The following is a 15702-nucleotide window of genomic DNA, read 5'->3' as shown; positions in this document are numbered from 1 at the left end:
TTTGTGGCAAATTTGTTAACACCACCAGAAAAAAATAAGGATTTTCTGGAAAATTCAGTAAAATGCCGATAGTTTCGTCAATTAGCATTCAAATCACTTGAAATTTTCAGTGTGTCAGTTTTGTACCATTTGTGACAGGATGATGTTTATGATGTAATTTTTTATATTATATATAATGTTTAAAATAAATATTCAAGATACATTTAACATTTAGACAATGAGATTTATGTAAAGGTAATTAGTTATAAAGCATTAGCTTCAGGCTGATAGTAATTGATAAGTCTTTGAATGTGGGTTCCATACAGGTGTTACAAATTGATGCATATAATCTATGTCTACAATACTGGACCAACTATTGAGGATAGTTACAGGCTGTCAACTGATTCCTATATTCCTATATTTTCGTATATTTTGGATCAAAATCCTATATTCTGAAAAACCTCCTATATTTCCTATATTTTCCTATATTTTGAAAAATATTCCTATATTTTTTAGTAAAGTTCTTGCCGATGAATAAGAGAGTAAATCTTGGTTTGATACTGCTTTTGGATTCTTTATTGTACAGGTAAGAAAATTCCCATGTCTGCCACAGCATCACCATCCTTAAGATAATGTTGTTTTGCTCTTCTTCATCATCTGTATGGTCACTTTGCAAGGCAGTGAAACAGGACATGGGTCTTTCAGGTAAATCAAAGTCTCATTCAGATGTTTTCTTTCAGATACTCCCCAATGATGAAATACAAGGCAAATATCTGGACATCAAAAAAGTATAGTTAAGATGACAAACTGGTGCAGAAGTACCATGTCTGTTTTAAATATACAGTTCATGCAGTTTTACCAAAATTCAAAGTCTTCATTTACTGAATTGTCAACAGGAAGATTTTCTCAGAGACTTACCTACATACTGAGGGGACCATGCCTGCTCTTCCAAACTGGAATCGAAGCACATAGGCAGACTGTTTGTGCTAATAAAACAATTTTTATTTTTAACAGCACATGTAGTCTGTTGACATGGTAAGATAAATATTTTCAACATTTAAGTTTTGCAGGTGTGCCATAAGACAACCATGTTGAAAAAACCATTCAGCCTGTGAGTGTGACTACCTTGTAATAGTAAGACAATGCCTGGAGGAAAGACACATTGGAATGACAAGTGGCTTGATTTAGAGGATGACAATAGTGTTAAATTGTTTAAATGGTGTAAACCTGTAAAAGGAAATTCTGAAGTTGCTTACTGCATTTTATGCTGTAAGCAATTTTCTGTAAGCAACAGTGGTTTCACTCAGGTTAAACAGCACTGTAAATCAACAAAACACAGACAGATCTCAGATACTCGTTTTGGTAAAAACACTGCCCAAAAAGTGTTGACCAAGGGTGACGATAAAACAGTGACTGCTTCAGCCTCTGGAGCATCTAATAAACCAGCTACTGTAGGTTCAAGCGATATTGAGCAGAGGCAAATACAACATGTATTCACAAGTCACCCTTTGAAACATCAAGTCACAGAATCTGACCTGTTGTGGTGTTTTAAAGTAGCAGCTGCTGATTTTCATTCAGATCATGTGATGGCCTTGACAAAGTGTTTCAGAAGACGTTCAAGTGTGATATTGCTGATCGGTTTTCTTTGTCAAGGACAAAAGCATCATACATAGTTTAAGAAGCCATAAGACCATTTTTGACAGAAGCAATTGTGAAGGAAGTGATAGATGGAAATTTAGGGTATGTTCTTATGTTTGATGAAACTACTACAGCACAGCAATGTAGACAAATGGACATACTGATAAGATTTTGGAGGAATATTGAGGGAGAAATGTCTGTGAGGTTTTTGAAAGCTTTTCACTTTGGCCATGCAACAGCTGACATTGTAAGTGAAGCTTTCCTTAAATTAGGGAATGATTTTGAAGTAGACCTACCCATGAAGAATTTGATAAGTCTCTCATCTGATGGCCTGAATGTCAACAAATCCATTCACAGAAAAGTCAATGAAAGTTTGAAAGCAGATGGCAACCCGGGTTTGCTTGACTTTGAACCTTGCAACCTCCATACAGTGCACAATGCTTTTAGAAAAGGTCTCAACTGTTTTGGAAGTGAGTCTTCTGTCTTGTCTGGATTGTGATGCTGTTGAAGAGAATGGTAGACATTCTAGACATTGATTAATGTAGAAACAGTAAGACAGTAAGTGTACAGGTAAGAGTTGATAGTATATGTACCAGTAAATGAAAATATATGTTGTTGAAAACTCCTATATTTTGCCTCAAAACTATCCAAAAACTCCTATATTTGTTGTGAAAATATTCCTATATTCTTCCTATATTTTGGAGAAGACCTGGTTGACAGCCTGTAGTTATGCCTGATTAAGGTTCAAAGAAAGTAACACCTACTTATCAAGTTCTTTGAGTCTGGGAGTTCTAGTAGCAGAAACCATATTGGGATGAGAATAATTAATTATGATTGATATGGGAAGCTACATGTCTATTGGCTAATATTTGTAAAAGGGTGTGTTAATACATGAAAATCTTAAGGGCTGAAGAATGAATGAAAGAGTCAGGGGAGTTAGAAAAAAGAGGTAGTGATAGAAGGAAGTAGTGTTAGAAGTTTGACAGAAGAATATTAGTAAATAAATGCAAAGTTATAAGTGATGGAAATGGATATTGGAATTAAATATTGAAAATAAATATAGTAGAACACAGAAAGCGAGTTGTATGTGTTAATTCCCCAAAATGAGTAAGAACAGTCATAATATAAAGACACGAATATGAGCCGGTTATACATTCCTGTGTAGAAAATAACAAATATTAAACTATTTGACAATTTTAAAGCAAAAAACGAGAATATGAGAAACCCTGAGAATACGAGAAACAGGGATATAGATAATTTATCAAAATGGAAGATTTATGCAACACTCTGCCTGATTGGACGAGAGTGTCAATATCTTTCACTCTGTTGATTGTGCTACGCTGAGTGAAATGTAGACAAGGCGTTTATCCTAAACGACGCTGTTCACAGTTTTAAAGCTAACTTTGGCTCAGTATGTTTAGCAAGAATATTGATCAGGTCAGCATGACGTCACATCTAGAGCAATTGATTATGCAAATCACCTTGGAGGTGAAAGCAGGAACCGGCAATTCGTAGCGAATTAACTAGCGGTGTGAGTTGTGATGTTTTTATTTTCAAATAAAACAAATCAAGAGTCTTTTTTTTTATTATCTACAATCTTTACGCTATGGTACAATCTATATATTTTTCAAAAAAAAAAAGTAGGGTTTTTGTAATAATTGATTTTGTGGCATTTTAAAACGGTCTGCAAAAAGTGACACATTAGGTATTGTCAGCTCTTCGGCGCTACGGATCAGTTATAATTGAAACAAGTTTCCAAGCTTATTCAACATTTTCTCAGTTTGCATATATAAGTATCAAACTAAATATCTGAGAACATAACAATTTTTTTTTTTCAACTTCTTTGCGTAAAATAGTAGCAGTTGTTTCTTTCATCTTTCAGAGAATCTTTTAAGTGTCTTGAAAAAGAATGTTTTTTTTTTTTTTCAAGAATGAACAGATCAAATAAATAAGTAAATTAATTTTCTGATTTCTTTTATGTCTTTTTAAAATCAGCTGATTTTCTAAATGTTTTAATGCTCTGAAATAATTATATTGTTGCCATTTTCTGCAATGTACTTTGTGCGATATATTTTATTTAGTTTTATGTAAAATGCTATAATGTCGAAGTACAGTAAGTATGAAAGTCATTTAAATAAAATTGAAAAAAAACTTATACTTTATTCTATGTAATCTTTTTTTTTTTTTTTTTTTTTTTTTTTTTTTTGAAGAAGAAGAAGAAGAAGAAAATGTCCTTCCATTAAAAATCAGTTTGGTGAATTGATTTTAAAATTTCAAATGAACTATATGCTCGGGCATGTGTATTAATTAAGTTTTTTATGTAGTAGCTCTATTAATCCCTTTGTCAGTTGACACACAAATAACAGTAATGTGCATCTTCCAAATATCATAAAACCCTGAAGGCATACATCAAACGGATAAGACAGGAAATTACCATAAGGCCCCGAAGGGGTACATCAGAGGGATAAAACAAACAGGATTAGTGATAGTCAGTCATTAGGAACTAGTCAAAACTGATTTTCATTAATTAATATACCCAGGGCACTAGACAACTTTTGGGGACAGGTACCCATACCTCAGGAAGGGGAATTTTTCGACATTTTAAGACGAAAAGGGGAAGTTTAAGCCATGTATATGTAACTGCTTTTCACACTTATTCAGTCTATCCTAACTGATACGACTATATTGCAACAGTAATCTTCCTTAGAGGCACTATATAATATTAAAAGAAAGAGTTCATATCTATTTGTGTCAGACAACCTATCATCAGGGGAATTTTCGTCTGAGAAAGGGGAAAAAACATATTATTTTAGGAGGGGAATGGTACCCATATTCGGCCCCAAAAATGGCCAAACGAGTGCCCTGATACCACATACTGATTGGTTTTCATAGTGATTTATGACTTATGACTGGAATGAATGCTTAAATTTTGTGGTATGTGGAAGCAGTCAGTTGTGACAGACTAATAATTAACAAAAAATATGGATGCAAGTTATCGTTCACAGTTTTAAATAATAAAACAATTCACTACAAAGCAGAGATCAGTATTTTCATAAATAGAAGTCATCAATTTATTGATACGTCCTGGCTTTTCGTAAAAAGAAGCTAGCATGCAGTTATCATATATAATTTTATCTCCATGTGTAACACAGTAGCACTAGATGTCATATTACATTTAAAACAATCGTAACATATAAAAAATCCCTTTGTGTTATAAATGCAGATAAAGATCTTATATTGTGATCCTGATATGCTTCGAGGGAGAAAAAAATCCCTTCTCCAGTATTTACGCATAATGTACTGATTAAGCTTTAAATTATGACACCTCATTAAATCTCACACGAATCAGAATTTAGGTAAGAGATGTTGACATTTAATTAAATTTGGCGTGACTGAATCACTTTTGACACCACAGTTAAAGCTATATGTGGCTTTCAGAACTATTTTAATGGCAGACTACAAAATAGAACGAAAAAAGTGAAACAAATGGAGAAACCTAATTAGGTGAGCTAGATTCTCTATTTTATTTATTTTCAAAAGACCTCCGATTGTTTTAAATTATGATTTTCCTCCAGTCCGTCACAAATATGGGACCTTGCAGCTTACACGGATCAATGATGAATATCACGTCTAAAACCTAAAAAAAGAAAGTTTTCTTTCTCAGGAGTGATTTCTGTAACATCGTGTAACATCATGCTAGACATTATAAATTCACTGACTTATTAATATTGCCCGAAATTTTACTTTAAGCAAAGAAAAACAACCAGCACTAGTGAAACATGAAACGCTTTTCAATTAAAATTTAGTGTTTGCTGTCACCTCCGCTTGTTGCTACGCAACGCGATACGCTGAAGTGCCCGGATATCCGACCTGATCAATTGATTTATCTCAAAATGATAAGTAAGTTTAATAAATATGATAAAAACCTGTTCAAATACCAACATATATCAAATTAAAGAAAGAGCTGAATACGGTCTGCGTATCGCATGAATAAGGGTGTGATATTATGTAGAGAAGTGCTTTTTAAAAGATTTTCCTTGTTACAATTGTCGTCTGTATATGTAGGGATTTTTCTAGAGCGGAATAGCAGGGCGCAGCGCCCTGCCCATTTGTAGCGCCGCCCTTCTGCCCGAAATCGCCGCCCATTTGCCATTCTTCAGCGCCCCTTTGACCTTTAGCACCGCCCCTTTGACCATTAATTAAGTACATGTATTTCTAAACGAACTGCACATCAATCATCTGTCAAAATACCATCCGAAATAATTGTCAATCGATATGAAGTTATGACACGCACTGACTATACACAGGTGCTGTGTATTTGCCCGAGGCATGTATGCAGTATTGGTATGCAGACGACGACCGACAGAATCGTAATAAACAACAATTAGATAGGTTAGCAATTAAAGCAAACTGCAGAACAGAATAAAAAAGGAGAAAAAAACATATCTTAGAACAAAGTCTGCTGCTTATTAAATGCCGATTAATGCACGGCTACTAAACGCTAGCGCCACCACCAAATTGTGGTGATAAGGAAAAGAGCTATCGACATTTCCGTGGTGCAGCTATCGCCCGTTTCTGCTTGTAAACACGTAAGTAAAGTTTATATTTTGTCTTATATTTTCATTGATACAACTTTTTTCGAAAATCGGAGAATGTAGTTCCGTGTATCAACACTTTTACTACAGGTTGGCTGTAATTTGATTGAAATATTATGCAAATTGTGGTGCCAGGAGCTTTTCTCCCGAATTTGACAGTGGCATATTTTCATATCGGCAAGTATTCGAACACCATTCCGATGAATAGACACACTATAAGAACATACCTGCGCATGCAAATGGTGTAGAAATGAATTACACGTATTCCCATACACCAACCAATTACGAAAAACACAGTAAAAAGTTAAAACACGATATTTTTGAAAGTGGTGGCGCTATACAGTAGTGGTGGCAATATTGTGTATGATTATTGGCTGATATATTCAATTTTAATATATGAAAATGTCTGTCTGCAAGCGACGGAAATTTCTACAATAATCGATGTTATCAACCTATCCCACACTACACCCAAGTTACGTTACTCAACAAAATACATGTAGTAACCTCTATATGATCGCAAAATAATCTACATGTATCTGGATTCAGATTGTACATCTAAGCTCATTTAATCGATTGGAATTGAAAATGTACTGTACTCACTTTTCAGAAAGAATTGTGAAAGTAAGGTCTTCTGTTTACAATGACATGCAAACGACGTATAAAAACAAAGGGGAGTAACTTTCAGAATCTTAATATAACAAATTCTACACTATCTTTAAGTTATTTCCTGGACACAAATCTATGTTTGAAATAAAAGTATTGCTACTATTTTTCTTGGCCTTGAATTTAAAGTACTCTAACGTTTGTATTTAAGTAGAATATTTAAAAGTTAGAAATAATACTACATTAGCATCTTAAACAAAGGAAAATATTTACTTCGACTACAAGAGTCCCAAGGGTCAGTATTTTGTTCTTTTTTTTCTTGATAGAGAATGTTTCATAAAGGTAAGTAAACTATGATCGTGTTTTTCTTCTTTAATAAACATACTTCCTGCAGGAAAATTATCAATTAGAGAATGTTGGTGTTAGTTTTGTTCGAATGCGTCAGCAGTTCGTATTATTGAATGCCGTAACAGCGCCACCACTACTGTATAGCGCCATCACTAGAGTTTACAGCGCCACCACTTTTAAAATTATGGTAATTCTTCTAACCCGAGATTTTATTATTCATGGTGTGTGGTATATAATTATTATCATTTCTAAACCATTGTCAGCGCAGTATGTTCTTACAGTGTGTCTTTCATCGGAATGGTGTCGAATACTTGCCGATATGAAATGTGCCACTGTCAGATTCGGGAGAAAAGCTTCTGACACCACAATTTGCATATTATTTTAATGAAATCACAGCCAAACTGTAGTAAAAATGTTGTTACACGGAACTACATTCTCCGATTTTCGAAAAAGTTCTATCAATGAAAATATAAAACAAAATATAAATTTTACTCACCTGTTTACAAGTAGAAACGGGCGATAGCTGCACCACGGAAATGTTGATAGCTCTTTTCCTTATCACCACAATTTGGTGGTGGCGCTAGCGTTTAGTAGCCGTGTAATGGCCAGTAATTATCGGCAATCAGCGTGGCACTTCATGCCAATTTTGTTGTTCACAGTTTGATCTCGGTTGAAGATAACAGTCGATCTTTAATTAGTATCACTGCCTATCAGAATATCTATGATTTTGTTATATTTATTTCATCAAAATACTATTAAATTTGTATGATATTAATTTTGTTTAAAAGAAAATAAACCACTCGGTCTTTTACAGAACGTAACGGCAGTATCAGAATTTAGCGTAGACAGTCAGCGCGTAGTAGTTTCCCTTTACCAAAATGGCGAAAATGGTAAACAAAGTTATTTTGAAGTTGGAAAATTGTCTACACCTTTGTATATTATGCACCCACGATTGAGGGGGTGGGGGTCCGGGGAAAAAAAAATTGCATGTATTTATAAATGATAAGCATGTTATATAGACAAACAGGTATTAATGTTTTTCCTGACATTCAGATTCATTGCAAATCTTTCTGCAAAATGCACCCTGCCCTTTTTTAGCAGCACCCTGCCCTTTTTAGAGGTCTAGAAAAATCCCTAGTATATGAAAAGGTTTCTTGCTTTTGTGACTTATTCAGATTGCATATTAAAATGAGTACTTGTTTGCTTTGGTATATTTGTTATAAATTATTTAACTGATTTATTATATATGAATATTTTTCTTTAATATGGTATGCAAATATTGAACTCAGTTGAAATCTGTTTTATTATATATATGCTATATAATGACTGAATCTCATCACACTGAAATGAAGGTACGCTGCATACAGTTTATCTGTGTGATATGACTATGGTCAAACTTTGCTTATGAAACAGAAATATTGAAATAATTACAATTGTATGTTTTGCTTGACCTTCACTTTTTTATAGGTGTGATGTCATTGTCCAAAGATTCATGAATAGCGAATATGCATTTGGTAAAGCGGGATCAGTTGGCGTATTTTAAAAATAAATAAAAATAATAAATAAAAAAATCCTTTAATTGATTTTTTCTCATGTATTCTAATCAAACTTGATTTGTAGCATCTTTATTAGGCCCGCAGCCAACTTTGTTCAGCTGGGACATTTAACCCCTTTTAGGGGCTGCTAGAGCTAAAACTAGAAATGCCTTTATACAGCGTCTCATGAACAGCTTGGTGGATCTTTGTCATATTTGGTCTGGAACATCATTATAAGGTCCTCTTCCAAATTTGTTTATATAGGAACTTGGGCCCTATTAGGGACCACTATAGCTAAAAGTAGATATGCCTTTCTTCGCATTAACCACTAAAATGCAGGGTTCAAATTTAGACAAGCATACAAGCTAAATGCTAGTGGAATTTGAGAATAGCTAGTGGGCTTGGAATGTACTAGCTAATTTCAGCTAGTCAATAATATACCAAGCAAATTTCTTCAAAGGTTTAATAAAATTTGTTCTGCAGGTATACATTTTTCTGCATGAAGGGAGTTTAAAAAATGATATTTTATTGTTCAACAAAACTCTGATATAATGCATGATTGCAGCTTGCATCAAGTTAACATGGAACGCTTTGACTTTAGCTTGTAAGTGGACAAAAATGGCACTAGCTATTTTAAGCTAATAGAATTTTTTTTTTTGTGACTGGCTACTTACAGAGATTAATCAGTAGGTTTTGGCCAGTAAAATATTAATAAAGTAATTAAATATTGTTGTTTAACATTAGCCAGTATCTTTTCATTTTAGCTAGTGAACAAAAAGGGCACTAGCTACTTTTAGCTAGTAAAAAATGTTGCTTAATTTGACCCCTGAAATGTAATGGATTTTTATCAAACTCGATGTGTAACAATATCGTAAGGTCTTCTGCTATTTTGTTACAAATGGGGATAGGGACCAATTTAGCTAAAATATAAACACGTTTAATGACCTCTTCTCATGAACCGCTTCATGAATCAGGGGTCACACTGGGAATTTTTTTCTCTGAGCCACTGCTTTTTCCGAAGATAAAATTATGAGGACAACAACGGCGAAGCGCATAGCATTGACGTTCTTGTAGGACTACATTATATGTACCAAAGTACTCATACTACTCAAGAAATTAATGTAGTTATTACATATGTCTTAGTAACCCTAAAAATTAAAAAGCTATTTATCAAATCAATTTGTGTTTCTTTCTAAAATTATCATTTTTATAAACATCTGCCATTTACATGTAATAAAAAAATCTGAAAATCACATTTAAAATAAAGATGTCAAAAAAAGAAAAAAAAATGTTTAAAAAAAACAGAGTCTTATTTTGCACATTGCCTGGTGGGGTTCGATGTCTTCGCATGTTTTATTCTCGAAAAATACTTCAAAATAAGAGCTCCTTTTGCAACAGTTGTCATATTTTTCTTAAATGTAGACTTTTTATTGGCTTTTTACTAAGATTGCACTAAAAAATCTCGTCAGAAATGACAGAAATATCCGAAAATCACCGTCGCGAAAACGGGTGACAAATTCGGAAAACGTAAGTTAGAATTAAATATTTGCTAAAATACCTATGTTTTATTGCTTTTCTATCATCATAGCTATTCAATACTTACAATTTCTGCATGTCAAAAGCATTTTTATTTGTTTTTGCCAAAACTAACCCTCGGCAAAGAGCTCTAAAAATAAATTTTATACTTCTTTGCCCTCAGCAATCATAGAAAATTTGTCTAACGGCCGACTGCTCATAAAATCGTATCAAGTGCACCAAATGATGATTATAATTATCTAGTTTGTTATTCAATAATCTAATTATCGCCAATTAAGTGCCTGATAAAAAAAAATTTGCAAATTGGCTCCCTCCCTTTCAATAACGGATGTTGTGTCTACACAGATTATCGATTTTTCACACCTTTTGGTTCGTAGAACTGGCAGTATTCCTAGTTTTGCAGACAGACATAGCTTCGGGCCATTTTCGCCAATTAGAAAATTTCGGAGCCACATTTAATTTTTTGTCGCAAATGGCTCAAGTGGCGATCGACAGCGTGACCCCTGATGAATCTTCATGAAACTACAGCTGTAATTATTCGTCTAAGGATAAACGAAACAAAATTGCAACCCTACGAAACCTTTGCGAAAAATTAAAAGAGAACCATTTAAATTGTTAAAGTGCGGTGTTTAGTTTTGCAATTTGAAAAATGTTAGATGAAAGATGAATGTTAGCTGAAAAATTCGTAAACTTCTTTCCTTATTACAATTCGCCGACCATCATTTTTAAAGATATTTCTTGTTTTATCCATAAATACGTTGTAATTTGTATGTCTATGAGTGAGTTGCTGATCAGTTCCCCCCAATTTAACCGATATAAAGACCGTGTACAATATTAGCGATTATTTTTGCCAGAAGATAAGGATTTAGGAAAGTTCTTACTTTCTCACAATGGAAATACTATTCTACGACCTCGGCAACATCTTTTTTGCAAAAATGATCGGTTTACCTTGAAAAATGCAAATAATTTCACACCGGTATCGAGCCACGGAAGCGACAGTGTAGAATAAAAGATAAAATTTCAAAAATAAAGTAAACTTTGAGAATATTTTTTTGCTACATCTTAATTACAACAATGTTTAATGATAATCTGCAATACTTTTTTATTCATTTTCTTTGTTTAAAACTTGTAAAAAGGATAATCTAAACACTACCGCCATGTAGCCTAATGGCCGATACCTCCCTCACCGTAAAACCGGGAACGGGCATTAATTGGTGGTTAATACCGGAAAACGGGATTTTATCCATAATGTCGATATCGAGAATACAGAGCTTTAGGGTATAGCGGATTTTAGGGTATAGGGGATAGGTTGATAAATTTTGCATTTAGACTTGAATTACTGTATAAATTTTCATATCATTCTTTTACTGGCATGCAGACAGACATTCTGACATACATTTTAAATGATTGCTTGTTGTTTTATTTTTCATATGTTATCAAATAAAAACCGAGGCTATCCTTTACTGACTAAATGAGTTTGTATGTAAAAAAACATCAATGAATGAAAAGTATTTGATAGAAATTTAAAAAGCTGTATGTTTTTGAAAAGAGAATACATTATTATTCTGATTTATAGTAAAAAAATATTGGGAAGTTTGTTTAGATGTGGATTTTAAACTAATAATGGGAAAAATGACCAAAGCTATCCTGTACACCCTAAACCAGCACGTACATAAACAATAGCATGGAAAGAAAAATCACATGAATTTCTATTAAATGCTGAATGTTTTGAAAAGAATAGCTGTTTTCTGTCTGATATACAGAAATAAACTACTAATTTTTGTTTCTTTGAATTAGAATGCAAGAAAAATTAGTTAGCTATCCGCTATACCCGAAAGCACTGTACACGTTTGTGTGGTATTTTGTTTCTTTTTTTTTTTATACAGATCTGTTTATAGCACTTTTTAGACTTATTGGTCAAGATCAGCAATTTATCAAGCATAGCTTTAATTCTGACTGTTTGAGATATCTCACTTTTTACAGCTTTTTATATAGGAAAAAATGGAAGTGTCTAGGGGTACAGGATTTTGGGTTATTTACATTTCAAATTTTGTTGAAAATGCAATAACGAATAAGACTTAATCAGTATTCACCTTAAATTTGGATCTAAATGGTTTACTGATACCAAAGTTCACCCGATTGATTACATTTTCTTTCGAAACGTAAATAACCGAGGAACACCAAAAAAATCACGAGGATTAGAACTGGCAGAAAAAGATTAAAGATTAAACAAAATAATGTTAAATTATGTTGTGAAAAAAAAAAAATTTGTTAATAATAATTAAACCTTGGGGTATTTATGTTCTCCACACATTTGGTAGCCGTTACAAGATAATACAAGGGACGTTTTCACAAACATTTTCTTTTACTTATTGTAAAATAATGTTAAATTATGTTGTGAAAAAAAAACTATTTGTTAATAATAATTAACCCTTGGGGTATTTATGTTTTCCACACATTTGGTAGCCATTACGAGATAATACAAGGAACGTTTTCACAAACAGTTACTTTTACTTAATGTCGGTTAATTGAGTTCCGTGCTGATTATCATTATATCTTGTTAAATAACAAAATAAATAGGTGCATACTATTATGCCTAATTTATTTTTTTGCAAAATTTCAAATTTAATTCATTCAAGGGTTAGATTCACTCATTAATCTGTTATCAACAGTTTATTTTACAATAAACTAACTGGCACATAACCGTGTATTCATTTGGAGTTCCTCGGTTATTTAGGTTTTGAAAGAAAAGGTAAGCAATTAAGTTTAGAAAAGGTAAACGATTAAGTGAACACTGGTTATGTCTTATTTGTTATTTCATTTTCAACAAAATTTAAGATGTAAATAAACCTAAATCTCTAGAAAAAGGAGGTCTGTACCCCTAGAAAACCCCTAACAGGATTGTCTAGAGGTACGGATCAATACCTCTAGAATACCCTAGACACTTCCTTTTGTATAATATGTTCTTAATGTTTTCATCATGTTGTTATAGTTGGTGCAAAAGCTCTTAAGAGCTTATGTTGTAATGTTGCCTTCTTGCCGACTTTAAATAAAACTTATCTATTATCTTCAGGGCTCTCGCGAGTGGGCGACTTGAGCAAAATAGGCGCTTTGGAACTTAAAACTTCGCTCAAATCTAACCTCAAAGCGAAATGCAAGTCACCCGATTTTCTTTGATATCCGCACTCGCTAATTAACGCTACCCGGACTGTTGACAGTTTGCACGATTTCGAAATGAGTGTTGAATACATGAACACACGCTGATGGCATAATTTAATCTCCGCCTACTTAAGGTACTTGCGAGATTTTCCCAAGAAATGTGAAAGCGAATCAAATTATCCGATACACTACATTTGGTTGTGTTCAGCCAATTAGCACTGCAGTTACGTCTTTGACACTTTGTGTTTAATTGTTAGCATGTTCGAGTGCAAAAAACAATGTTTTATAAAGAAATTGCTGATTAATCATACGATTAATTGGAATATTGTACACATTTTTTGTTATCTATGGTAAAAGAACGACATGTAATGTAATAAGAATTAAGGCACCGCCTAGAATTGGGATTTATCTTTCATATATCCGCTTACAAAGAAACTGTTCACTGCTTAAAAGAAAGTGAAACTTCGCGAGAACCCATAGTACTTTTTTGAAGTTCACAGGGAACCAGTCTAGTACTGGCTGTAGGATTTTTTTAGTTTGTTTGCACTCCATGCAGAAACTTGACAGCCTTTACACTTCCTTACTGTTTAAAAAGTGTTTTTAGCCAACCATAATCAGATTGTAGGCTATTCAAATCACCCTGCATCCGTGGTCCGTCGTCCGTCCGTCCGTTAACAATTTTTCGTTATCGCATCTCCTCAGAAACTACTAGGGGGATTTTGACCAATCTTTGTCAGAATGATGTATTGGTACCCTAGTTGTGTCCCCCTGAAAATCAGACTGGTTCAACAATTTTTGAGTGAGTTATGGCCCTTTGTTTATTTTTAGTTCACCTGAGCACGAAGTGCTCAAAGGTGAGCTTTTGTGATCGCCCTGTGTATGTCGGCGTCGGTGTCGGCGTCAACAATTTGACTGTGAACACTCTAGAGGTCACAAATTTGAGCCAGTCTTAATGAAACTTGGTCAGAATGTTGCCCTCAATTAAATCTTGGATGAGTTTGCTATTGGGTCATCTTGGGTCAAAAACTAGATCACCAGGTCAAATCAAAGGAAAAGCTTGTTAACGCTCTAGAGGTCACAGTTTTGGCCCAATCTTAATGAAACTTGGTCAGAATGTTACTCTCAATAAAATCTTGGATGAGTTCGATATAGGGTCAGCTGGGGTTAAAAACTAGGTCACCAGGTCAAATCAAAGGAAAAGCTTGTTAACACTAGAGGATACATTTTTGGCCAAATCTTAATGAAACTTGGTCAGAATGTAACCCTCAATAAAATCTTGGACGAATTCGATATTGGGTCATCTAGGATTAAAAACTAGGTCACCAGGTCAAATCCAAGAAAAAGCTTGTTAACACTGTAGAGGTCACAATTTGGGCCCAATCTTAATGAAGCTTGGTCAGAATGTTACCCTCAATAAAGTCTTGGACAAGTTTGATATTGGGTCATCTGGGGTCAAAAACTAGGTCACCAGGCCAAATCAAAGGAAAAGCTTGTTAACACTGTAGAGCCCACATTTATGACTGTATCTTCATGAAACTTGGACAGAATGTTAATCTTGATGATCTCAATGTCCAGTTTGAATCTGGGTCATGTGGGATCAAAAACAAGGTCACCAGGTCAGATCAAAGGAAAAGCTAGTTTACACTGTAGAGGCCACATTTATGACCATATCTTAATGAAACTTGGTCAGAATGTTAGTCTTGAGGCTTATAGGTCAAGTTTGAATCTGGGTCAGGTGGGTTCAAAAACTTGGTCACTAGGTCAAATCAAAGGAAAAGCTTGTTAACACTCTAGAGGCCACATTTATTACTATATCTTTATGAAACTTTGTCAAAATGTTAATCTTGATAATCTTTAGGTCAAGTTCAAACCTGGGTCATGTCAAGTCAAAAACTAGGTCACCGAGTTAAATCAAAGGTAAAGCTTGTTAACACTGTAGAGGCCACATTATCTTTATGAAACTTGGTCAAAATGGTAATCTTGATATTCTCAAGGTCCAGTTTGAATCTGGGTCATGTAGGATCAAAAACTAGGTCACCAGATCAAAACAAAGGAAAAGCTAGTTTACACTGTAGAGGCCCAGGGTTTCCGCTGCTATTCGCCAATTCCTTTTTTGGCGAAAAAAAATTCAAGCTATGGCCTTCAAGTCAACATTTATGACCATATCTTAATGAAACTAGGTCAGAATGTTAATCTTGATGATCTATAGGTCTAATTCAAATCTGGGTCAGGTGGGGTCAAAAACTAGGTCACTAGGTCAAATCAAAGGAAAAGCTTGTTAACACTCTAGAGGCCACATTTATGACTGT

At 34.0% G+C, this 15702-nt stretch overlaps 1 protein-coding gene across 3 annotated transcripts in view; it reads left to right on the top strand.

The window, feature by feature from the left end:
- Positions 1-15702, top strand: part of LOC123525505 (E3 ubiquitin-protein ligase Topors-like) — a 59423-nt gene that overhangs the window by 731 nt on the left and 42990 nt on the right. The gene's annotated exons all lie outside the window — the stretch shown is intronic.

This window comes from Mercenaria mercenaria, chromosome 3 (assembly GCF_021730395.1).
Source record: "Mercenaria mercenaria strain notata chromosome 3, MADL_Memer_1, whole genome shotgun sequence".
In the NCBI taxonomy this organism is placed as follows: Eukaryota; Metazoa; Mollusca; class Bivalvia; order Venerida; family Veneridae; genus Mercenaria; species Mercenaria mercenaria.
This window is presented reverse-complemented; position numbering and strand designations above follow the sequence as displayed.